The 11,214-nt window shown below is 44.0% G+C and overlaps 1 protein-coding gene across 8 annotated transcripts in view; it reads right to left on the bottom strand.

The window, feature by feature from the left end:
* Positions 1 to 11,214, bottom strand: part of Vti1a (vesicle transport through interaction with t-SNAREs 1A) — a 305,634-nt gene that overhangs the window by 104,200 nt on the left and 190,220 nt on the right. The gene's annotated exons all lie outside the window — the stretch shown is intronic.

Genomic DNA, 11,214 nt, shown 5'->3' with positions numbered 1-11,214 from the left:
GTATGAAACTCTAGAGACAGCCAAACTCTGCTGTCAGAAGCAGCTCCCTGGATCAGCACAGGGACAGAACTGAGTTGGGGGAAATGCAATAGAATGAAGGACTGTTTTATATTTTGTGGGTCGTGGTAGTTTTACAACTGTACCTAATTGCCAACATTCATTTAACATAATACTTAAGCTGGGTGAATTTTATTGTATGTAAAAAAAAAAGTATGCAGATGCTAAGAATTAAAACAAAACAAAGCAGAACAGACTTCCCCTGAAGGAATATAAAACACGAGGATTGTCCATCATCTTCCCTAGGGCTGGGCTCAGGACGAGTAAAGCTAAGTTTGCACTATCCTTTCTTCAGATTCTGTCAGATGTGGAAGACCTCCAGCACTGCCTCGTGCTGCCCAGCCTCCCCCGTCACAGAGTCCTGCCCACTGCATCCCTGATCCCTATCCTGGACTCCTTCTCTCAAGGGCTCCTCACTGCCCCTGAGGTGCAGACCAGTTTGGTGGCAACACCCTACACTGGTGACACATTCTGGCACATGGCAGATGCCAGACCCTTCATCCAAATCTATTTACACCTCCTAGTGAGAGGATGCTGACCAGAGACACCCTCACCACAGAACAAAGAACACCATGTGCTTATTTATGCACAGCGTTATCCAGACACTTACAATCCATACATGCAAGGGCCTGAATGGATGGATGGTCCAGGGCAGGGCAGGTATGGCTCAGGGCCCAACCTAATAGGGGGTTTCTCAGCTGCCCGCCGAGGATCTCTGAGACGCACTGCAGATAGCCCTTGTACTTTCTGAAAAAGTCAATGAATGCCAAACACATGCAGCTTGGGTTTTCCTGAGTCTCAATAAATGTCATAATCATTTGATGTAAAAGACTCCATTAACTACAATATCAAAGTAATGTTAGCAGTGCAAGCTATAACGTTGAGTAAAAAGAAACAGCCAGAACGCAAAGTTTTGTTTACACTGGAATTAGAACCACATAAAGAAAAATGTCAACATATGCAAAAAAAGAGCTAAAAAAAGTTTGTGTGGATAATTACAGTCACATTGGGTTCCAGCAGTGGGCTTTTGTTTCCCTTTCTTTTTAAGAATATTCCCTTCCATACTGGCATTGCTATATGTGTAAGATAAAAATCAGGGGAGAGAAAAAGCATGCCAAGAGATCTTAGCTGGAGACTGTGTTTGCACACTGCCCACCAGCTAAGGGCGGACAGAGCTCAGACTCCTCACAGAGCGGAAGCTCTGGGCCCTGTGAGTTCTGTGGGTGTACACAACTATGCCATCCAATGCTTTAAATCATGCTGACTGACAGGGTTAGGGGCTGGGTTCTTCCAGGCTAGCTGTGGGCCATTTAAAGAAGGACGATGAAAGCTAGAGGCCTTGCCTACCAGCCAGGTGAGCCTGGAGACAAGGCTTCAGAGCAAGGATGACTTTCATTCTCTATGACTGTCAAAAGCTGAGCCTGACAAGAGCAACCTTCACTTGCTTTCCCCCAAAGTAAACTGGGCTGGAAGGTTGAGTCCAAGTAAGGAAAACTGTTGCTTAAGAACAACAGCCAATAAGCAGCTGCAGCTGGATTAGGCCACTCCCACCAAGATGGGGGACTCAGACTCCAGTCCAGCCTGTCCAGGTTGTCTGCAGTGCAGAGCTCCTGGATTCTTCCAGACTGCAGCCCCCGTTCTCCTTGCCTCATACACTGACGCAGTCTTAGGAAGTAGCAGAGTTAGGCTGTGTTTGCAGAGCTGAGGGAACCGGTCACACCTGGTCTGGTAGGGTCGGCATTGCCACAGAGCCTATTAGAACACAGCAGCTTGAAGCCTTAGCTCAGAGCGAACACGGCACTCTTAACTCATCATTTACCAGGTGCCCACCCTGCCTACCAACATGGCACACTGTACCATTCATAAATCTCAGAAGAATACCGAGACACCAGTGCCAAGCAGACAAGGGCGATTGGAAAGGAATATGGCTAGGCTATATGAAAACCACAGAAAGGTGTAGTCCAGAACACAGCGCATGCTCAGTAAACACTGACGTGACATGAGGAATCTGAACATGAAAGGCAAAGATCAGAGTGGATAGCCATCAGCCAATCAGAACTGCTTGACATGACTTCCTTATGATTTATTGTTATTTCCCTATATTTGTTCATGGTGTTCCATGGCCTGGTGTCCCTTTTATTTATGTCGGTGCAAATCATAGCCCTTTAGTTCAATGGCCATTACAAACATCACCTTTTCTTTATGCTTAAAAAATATATTTTGATTCTTACATTTATTATTATTACTTATTATGTGTGTTTATGTGCACATGTGCTTATGACAGGGTGTACTTAAGGAGGCCAGTTTGCAAAAACGGATTCTTTTCCTTTTATCATGTAAACTCTGGATGGAATGAAGGCCACTGGACTTAGCGAGAGCACCTTTACTGGTTGAGCGATGTCATCTATACCCTGTTCTAAATGCCATGTTTTCTAGGAAGCTCGCCTGGACACTCCAAGCTGGCAGTAAACTCCCAAGTCTGGGAGTCGCTCACTGAGGATTTCTCAGCATCCATTCTGAGTGACAATCTCTCTATCAGGGACTGAGTTCCTGGAGGTCAGGAATCTCTTCTCCCTCCATAGCTAGTTAGGCATTCTCAAGAATAAGATGACAGGAAATCAGTTCTTATAGGTACACCACCATCTTTATTACTGGAGGAGAGACTTGTTCCCACAAGGGTCAGAGTGTGAGTGTGTGTGCGTGTGTGTGTGTGTGTCTGTGTGTGTGTGTATATGTGTGTGTGTAGGTGTGTGCGTGTCTCTCTGTGTGTGTGTGTGTGTGTGTGTGTGTGTGTGTGTGTGTGGTGGGGAGCTGCTATAAATGGAACAAAGCAGACATTCGTCAGCTTAAAATTGCATCTGTGGACTCCAATAAGGAATGCTGTGGCTGACTTTGTCAGGGGGAGTACAATGGCCTCTAACTCCTGCCTCGCTGTATTACTTAGAGGGACACTTAAACCTCAAAGAAGATTCATCTGAAGAAACTGGCATGTGGGATTTTGTTTTCCCTAAGGCTTCTATTCCTGTATCAGTAAACCATCAATAATTAAACAACAACAGTTAAAACAAGACCACCCAGGCATACAGCCCAAGGGGTGGGCGACAGAAATGGTTTATATGGCCCCTTTATTAAGGGTGACTTTAAAGATTCTTCATAGTCTCTAGTTTAAAATGGTACCTGGTCTATTTATCAAAGTATTCCATTACATTTGAATAAAAACATATTATTGAAGTCTATATTATAAATGGCCAGAATCTGGAAGTTTTCTATTGAACAAAAAGTGAACTGAGTTAAAAAATGTAAGTAAAAATCCATATTCCCAAAGTCTCCTCTACATAACAAAGACCTCGGAAGGTCTGTCATAACCAGAAACTGCTAGGCTCTCAAGCAGAAGCAGTGGCTTAGCATCTATCTACGCTGTGGCATTCATTTCTTTTCCTTCCCTCTTCTTACCTTGTTTCTTTTCTATGATGATAAGAAGCTAGAATTCCCAGGAAAACACTGAGGAGAATCAGAGACGACTCAACAAGAGTCAGCGAGCACAGCAGGCTGGGCGAGCTGGCGGTGACGCGGCGAGTAGGGAGATGCAGGTGTTGGTGCAGCTTGGGCAGGTCTCCCCGACGGTAAAGAAGACGCATGTACCCACTGAAGATGGTCCAGAGACAAAGGCAATTGAAACTAAGCTAAACAGAAGTCTGCCAACTACTTGTGGACCTAAGAAGTGGTTCTGCAAAGCAACCAAGTGAAAAACTTCAAATAGCATGAATACAACAGGAAAGATAGAGCATAGAACCAGGAACGCAACAGCAGAGACACAGGTGTCCAGCACTCAGAGCAACAGTAAGAAGGCGGAGCTCTTCCAAGGGAAGGCAGAATGCAGTGAGCTTTAAAGAAGATCCAAGTGTCAGAGATTAAACAATGGTTCTGGGAAGTGAGCAGAAAAGCAATCCTACCTCGACAGCAGCATTAGTAGTCATATGGCCTGCAGCAGAGTCAAAACACTGGCCTGAAGTGCGACCAGAGACACTGCAACGGCATGAAGAAAACACCAAAGGGCTTGCGTGGTAAACACCATGAAGCCGTGAAACACAGGGCTGGGGGGGGGGGGGCGGAGTCACAAATGCTCCAAAACTACACATTTGGAAGGTGAAGAAATAATTCAAGGCACAGTGAAAAAATGTCCTTGGGGTAGAAGAACAACCGAAATCCACAAGTTTAAATCTATTTAGATTTCCTATGGTCTATGCAAAGTGAATGAAAGACCTCATTGCAGAAAGGCCATGGATAGACAGACTGACCTCAATTCCCCAAGTGACAAACCTCAAAGTAAACAAAGAAACTAACAAACTGACACTAGAGGGCTAGGACCTGGGTCTACCCTTCAGCTCCTCTGAAACACTCAAGACCAGAAGAAAAGAGCTTGACATCTACAGAGCCTGGAAGGGCAGTACAGAACTACGAGAGCCAGTCAAATCAACATACATACAGGCACATCATGTGTGTGACAGCTGGCCACTCCTACATATGAATCACTACATCCCAAACACATATCTTCACTTGAAGTAGACGCCAGATGTCAAAGTCATAGGATACGGACATTATGAATGAGATGAGCAGTTATTTTCTTCAAGGACGGTGTGCTAAGATGATATAATCTATGGGCAGAGACACATGGCATCAATGTATAGCTATATACTAGAAACTCAGAGACCGTTTAACACAGAGGAAGTATTCTAGTGAGGGAATCATGTAAATCATTGTGAGCTATGACGTTATTGGCTTGGGAATACATTTCAATATAATGAATATAAATAGCAGAATATAAAGTTATATAAGAAAAGCACTTGAGAAACCATTGTATTGAAATGTACTAAGGCATTGTTAATGAGATCTCTGGACAGTATAAGTACAAAGAATTTTGTTCCAGTTTCCTTTTATCTTAAGAATTATATGCCACTATTCCTTATTTAAATTAATTTTGTTACCTGATACATAAAAAGATTAAAATGGTCTCTGGCCAGGGAAGCAGATCAATGCTTCCCTCAGTCATCACCAGAGAAGTTGCCTCCTGCAGGAGATGGGAACAGACCCAGAGACCCACAACTAGACAATGTGCAGAGTGAGTGAGAGACCTTGGAACACCCAGCCCTGAGCTGAGGTCTTCATCAAATCCTTCCCTCAGGGCTCAGGAAACCCTGCAGAAGAGAAGGCAGGAAGACATCTCACCTCTCATCAAGGAGACATTTGCAATAGACAGAGACCATTATAGAAGAACACAGCTGATCAGCATGCAGAGCTGTGAAGTGCGGTCCCAACTAGGAAACCCTTCAGCCCTCTGTACCTAAGGCTTAGGGCTGGCTGCAGGAGAGGAGGCAGAAGGACTGTAAGAGGAGTTTTCTGTAGGATCATCTCCTAAAATGTCAGAAGCTACACCCATCTACACCCATAAAGTCTTGCCAACATGACTGCTCAAACGTGGGCTGCGCAAGGGTGAACCTCACCAGACAGTGCCAACATCTAGGACTACTGTTGAAGGAAGGTCAAGAGGCCTCAACCCTACACGAAGAACTGTGGGCAACTGAGGAATGCTGGGAATTGGAGCAATAGTCTTCCCCAGGGAAGAGCACACTGGCTGTTGACCCACAGCAAATGGGCAGGCAGCCTTGAAAGCATTCACACACGTGACACTATGCAGACCGAGCAGGTTGTACTTATGTTATTTAGAAACACTGACCACTCCCTACTACATATGCATATAACAACAATTAATAAAAAAAGAGGCAGTGAATTTGAAAGAGAACAAGGTGGGGTATATGGGAGGGTGGTGGGTCTCTGTATCTGTTGCTATCTGCTGCAGGGAAGAAAGGGACGGGGGAAATTGGGCTATTATACTAAAATTACAAACAATGTATGTGTTTATAGGGTGCCATGCCAATGCCATGTTTCTGGATAATTTTCCTTATGAAGTTAACATTTGTTTAAAGAAACATTAGAATTTTAATAATTATGAAAATTAAAATTACAAGTAAAAAAGATACACTAGTAATAAAATATAATATATCCCTAAACTCATTGCTAGAAGAGAATATTTAAATATCAATGGAACAGTTTGTTTCAAGAAAAAGGGAATTAGAAAGAATTTTGAAATGTAACACACTCATTACTATTTTTCATTTTACTGGAGAAGTATGATTTCAAAAGAATGTCCCAAATACCACCCGAGGGTCATATCTACATATGCTGTCAGTAGGAAAGGACAAGGTCCTAACATCAGCCATCCCTCTGCTGGTGGCTCTCATCTCCAGACAGAGCAATGACCACACCTCAGGCGGAGCATCTCGGGGGCGGGTCCTTCCTCCAGCTTCCACTGTCCCTAGCACTAAGCTCCACAAGTTAGAAAATCCGAGCACTGATAAATATTTGCTGAGTAAAGAAAGGAGCGATACAAGGAGAGCCTATTACATCTTGGAGGTGCACACAGGGTGCAAAAGGCCTGTGCATCCACCTGATTCTCCAGACATCTCTCCTGCAGAAAGCAGTGAGGACCCTGGGCCCCAGGTTCTCCCCTTCAACCTAGACTGCACGCTTCATAGGAACTCTGATGGAGCCAAAATACGGTGCCATAGTTTGAGTTCTCTTTTTCCATTTCAAAAGAAAGAGTTGCAGTTAATTCTGATTTTCCTACGGGCAGAGAGAAGAGGAACTTTTATGTGTATGAAAGCATGGCACACCCCCAGCCATCTGAGGACAGCTCTTCCCAGGAACACCTGTTTGCTCCCATTGAAGTCTGTCCAAACCGCGTCCCTGGACCAGGAGCTTCTCTTCCGATGCCCCGCAATTCTACAATATTTATTCCCCACCTGTCTGATGCCTGTGATAGCTTGGGAATGCTCCAGCCAGGGAAAGATGCCTTGGCCCTGGCATGGCCACACTACCAGCAGCTAATGCTCATCCAGAATCAGGCTCCAGAGGAGCCTGAGCTCAAACCGTTCCTCTTTTCGGTCTGCTAGGGTTAGCAAAAGCCTCGCCGAGGAAGCGGTAAATACTTTTATCCTCGCATTAATATGTTACAGAACCAGGTAATGCCTTTCACTCTGTGTTTATTAGCACTGGTTAATCAGTTTCTCACTCCTGCTTAATATTCAGTATTCCAGGCATTAAATAGTTGCCTGACACTGAAAGTGAGGATCGGTGAATCAGTTTATCCAATAAGGGAACTGTTGAAATGCAGAGGGTAAAATGCAGGAAAAAAAAAAACCTTAAATGCATAATTTAACGTGTAATTCAAGGCAGGAAAAAGAAATGCCTACATCAGACTGTAGTTACAATAGTGAAATAATGCTTTATTTTAAAAATTCTAGCCATGAGAAACTGTGCATCTGAAAAGCTTGCATAAAGCCTTATAAAATAAGAGACCTTCTATCTTCTCCAGATGTATGAGCTTGAAAATACCTTATCTATGCAATTTCAAGGCACAGAAAAACCCCGGTGAATAAATAAAATGTTCTTTTCTCCCCTTTATACAGAAGCTTTAAAAATTATCCATATAAAGAGCTTGGCCTTGAACAAACAGATTAAAAGGCCTAAAAGGCTGCAGCTTCAGATCAGGTGCACAGAACGGAAAACGGATGTCTTTATTGACTGGGCAAGTTTTCAACAAACTTATTTTTTATATGGCCATTCAGTAAGAAATCTTTAATTGGAATATATGGAAAATCCAGCATTTTAAGTGATATACTTACCAAACTGACAACATCAAACAATAAAACAATGCATGTGTTCTGCCAGTGTTCTCTGTGTCTCGTGAATCATGCACACGTTACATATGGTCAATATGCAGTGTTATCTCAAAGGCACGCAGGCTTTTAGAACATGTAACTTTAGTCAGGCATATGAAAATCCTTAGTGTTCTGACACATGAGGTTTTCCTTTTCATAACTGCTTACAATTAGAACTACTTAAGTGACTCCAAGCTGTACTCTTGGAAAAAACCTTAAATTTCACAATTAAAGTCTTCTTAGCAAGTAAAGTTTAGGGTGAAGGTCACACCGAAGCTTGGCCTGTGAACGGATGAGGTTCCAAGCTATTAGTTTCCTGAGTGCCCCAGCCAAAAAAGGAGCTGCTGTGCTCTACATGTGGCTGAGAATGAAGTTGTGATTCTCTAGCCAGGTGGTCATCTGACACCTTCTTCATGGAGTCTCATTTGCCCACTCAGGGACGAGGGACAATCTCATCCTGTCCCAGATATCCATCTCTTCCTTGATCTCTCACACACCAGGTAAATCAAATTACTATGAATTGCACCAAGATACATCCCATGCATATCCCATGCACATTCTATGTAAATCCCATGTACATCCCATGTAAAGCCCAGGTACATCCCACGCACATCCCATTTACATGAAACCTTGAAAGTCAAATAGTCAGTTTCCTGAGAACACAATTTTAAGCAGATCTCCAGGGAAGACTGACCTTTGTGTTGAAGAGGATGCTGGCACCATTACAGCCAACACCATGAGAACATGGTTAGCTTGGCTAAACCTAGGCTGCTGGCCCAAGTTTTGCCCTATCTTGTGGATCAGACTGTTTTGTAGGTGTTGACATCTGTAACAGTTATGGTTTGAATGTGTTCCCCAGAGGTCTGTGAGTTGGAAGACTACCCTCATGTTGGAATTTGTAGGTCAGGCTCTTGGGGGTTAGCTGGGATTAGGAATCTTGAAGAAAGGGTGGCCATGAGGTAATGGTGGCAGAACAGGGAAAAGAGAGACTCAAGCTCGCATACTTGCTCTGCCCGCTTCATGCAGCAGGGGCCCTCACAGAGCTGAACAGGAGCGGATGGCAGGCTCGTCTAACATCAGCTTCAAGCGCCATAATCCAAATGTGTGTATGTACTTCATAAAATTACCCACTCTCAGGTACTCGGCCCAGAATATAAATGTGATGATGGTGTGTGTTTAGTTTTATAAAGATTATCTTACATGAAACTACATGTGGCCCTGGTTAACTACAGTCCCCACTGCATTTTAATGGTCACGATGGCCCTTATGGACTTTTTCCTGATTCGACCTGACTTCACGAGCATACGTAAAGAAACTGAACTTTTCAGACAGAATCGACATAGAAGCCTCTCTTACACCAGCACACTTCAAAAAGATGAGGGCACCCAAGTGACTGTGTGGTACCTACCCAGCCAGCACACAGCTGCCACTCTACAATGGTACCTCATTCCTACATACCTTAGGACCTGGACTTGGACACACACACACCCACCCACCCACAACACACACAGACACACACACAGACACACACACAGACACACACACAGACACACAGGCACACACACACACACACACACACACACACACACACACACACACACAAACTCAGAAAAGTCTAGTGGTTCAGAGACTCCGGGAAGTCAGCCAAAGAGAGGAACCACTTCCTTAGGGCTTGAGACAGAGAGCATGGTTTTTTGACCATGGCATGTTTGGACCTCGTTCAGACTCTTTAACTGACTGGAGATGAACATGTCCTCAGGATTTCCCCATACCATAAAACCATTAAGGAGCAGAACATGGGGGATGAGGGCGTAGCACACAGGAAAGTCTTCTCCCTCGATGTCAAGCCGTGCCAACCCTCTTTAAACTGGACTTAAATTTACCATCCTAGCATTTTCAATTGATATTCACATGTCAGATCTAAAGATTTTTTTTAAATATAACTTTGGCAAATAAGTCATTTTTCTTTTTTGCAAAATCTTTTATAAAGACCATTGGGGTCAAAAGAATGAACACACCTCCTTTCATGCCAGCTGCTGTCTTGTCAAGGAACGTCAGAGACAATTTAAAATGAAAAATTACAACCTCAGAGTCTGTAATTTCAGAAATATTGTAATTTCATTTTTGGATATTAAATGTGCTTCTTAAACTGTGTTGCTTTCTTTTTCTAGAATTCTTTCTTAATACCTAGATGTCAGTCTCCAGTGACCCACAGTTGTTTCCTATTATGACATCCCTGGAAACTTTTCTGGGAAGGCACAATTCCCAGCACTTAACTTTGTTTACAACAGACAAACCTGCTTGTGTGGTATAAATAGGAATCTGTCTTTAAATGCTGCTGAGAAAATAAAAGACGGCCGTGAAAAGGAGCCGTTTCCTGCCCTGAAGGTGGTTTTAAAAGATTCGTAGCTACTTTAGGAACAGCAGCAAAGCATAAATAATAATTACCAATTGCCGTGCAGTTAGATACTAATTTTATAGAAAAAATTATATAAAAAGAAAACAAAAATCAGCCAGAGATGCCCTTAAACCCAGCAGCGTTGGGTTTCTTTCCGCTGAGATTCTGAAACCCCGCTTTGTGCTCGGGTTTGTGATGTATATCTGTAACTCGCTCTTGTCCGTGCAGATGAACTGGGCCTGTCTCCCCAACTGCACTTTGAAAAGCAGCTTCACAGTCGTTTGACTTTTGATCTGGGTGGCAGCGAGGGCTGACCACCTGCACTGTGCATGAGCTGTTACTGAGCTGGCTTTGTGCCGTCCCATAACACAGCAATCCTTTTAGAACTGATGTGTGAATATGCTCATCTATAGTGTGAGTGTTCAAACAGAAAAACGTGGTGGTGGCCATGGAGGCGATGGTGGTAGCAGCAAAAGGGGTGTGTGTGTGTAAAGGAGACACTCTCACCCTGGGTTTATGAAGCTGTCCCCACCTCCAGCAGTAAACAAAACAGGTGCGAAAGGCCCCCTTCTCCGCACAATGAAACAGGCAGCGATGGGCAGGCAGGAGCCTGGAATTGTCTGATGCTGTATGTTAATAAACAGCCATTTACAGGGGAGGGGTGGGCGGCTCCATTACTTGTGTATACTGGGGCGCCTTGTTTAGACTTAATAGCTCAAGGCTGCGTTCAAAGAAGGCATTCACGGGTGGTGAAGGTAAAGTGCTCCCATGACTCCGTTGCGTTAAACAACGGCACGCGTGTGGAGAGAAAGGAACGGTGCAAGAGAAAGGTAATTCAAGAAACAGGTCAAATTGTGGCAGGCAACGGAGAGGAAGTATAAGCCTTCTACTGTGATGAGATAAAGGGGGTAAGTCTCAGTGCACGGGCAGAGCGTGCTCCCAAGTGAGCTTCCGTGTACAAGAAGTGAAAACGTGGTTTCA

Source organism: Rattus norvegicus, chromosome 1, assembly GCF_036323735.1.
Source record: "Rattus norvegicus strain BN/NHsdMcwi chromosome 1, GRCr8, whole genome shotgun sequence".
NCBI classification, from domain to species: domain Eukaryota; kingdom Metazoa; phylum Chordata; class Mammalia; order Rodentia; family Muridae; genus Rattus; species Rattus norvegicus.
This window is presented reverse-complemented; position numbering and strand designations above follow the sequence as displayed.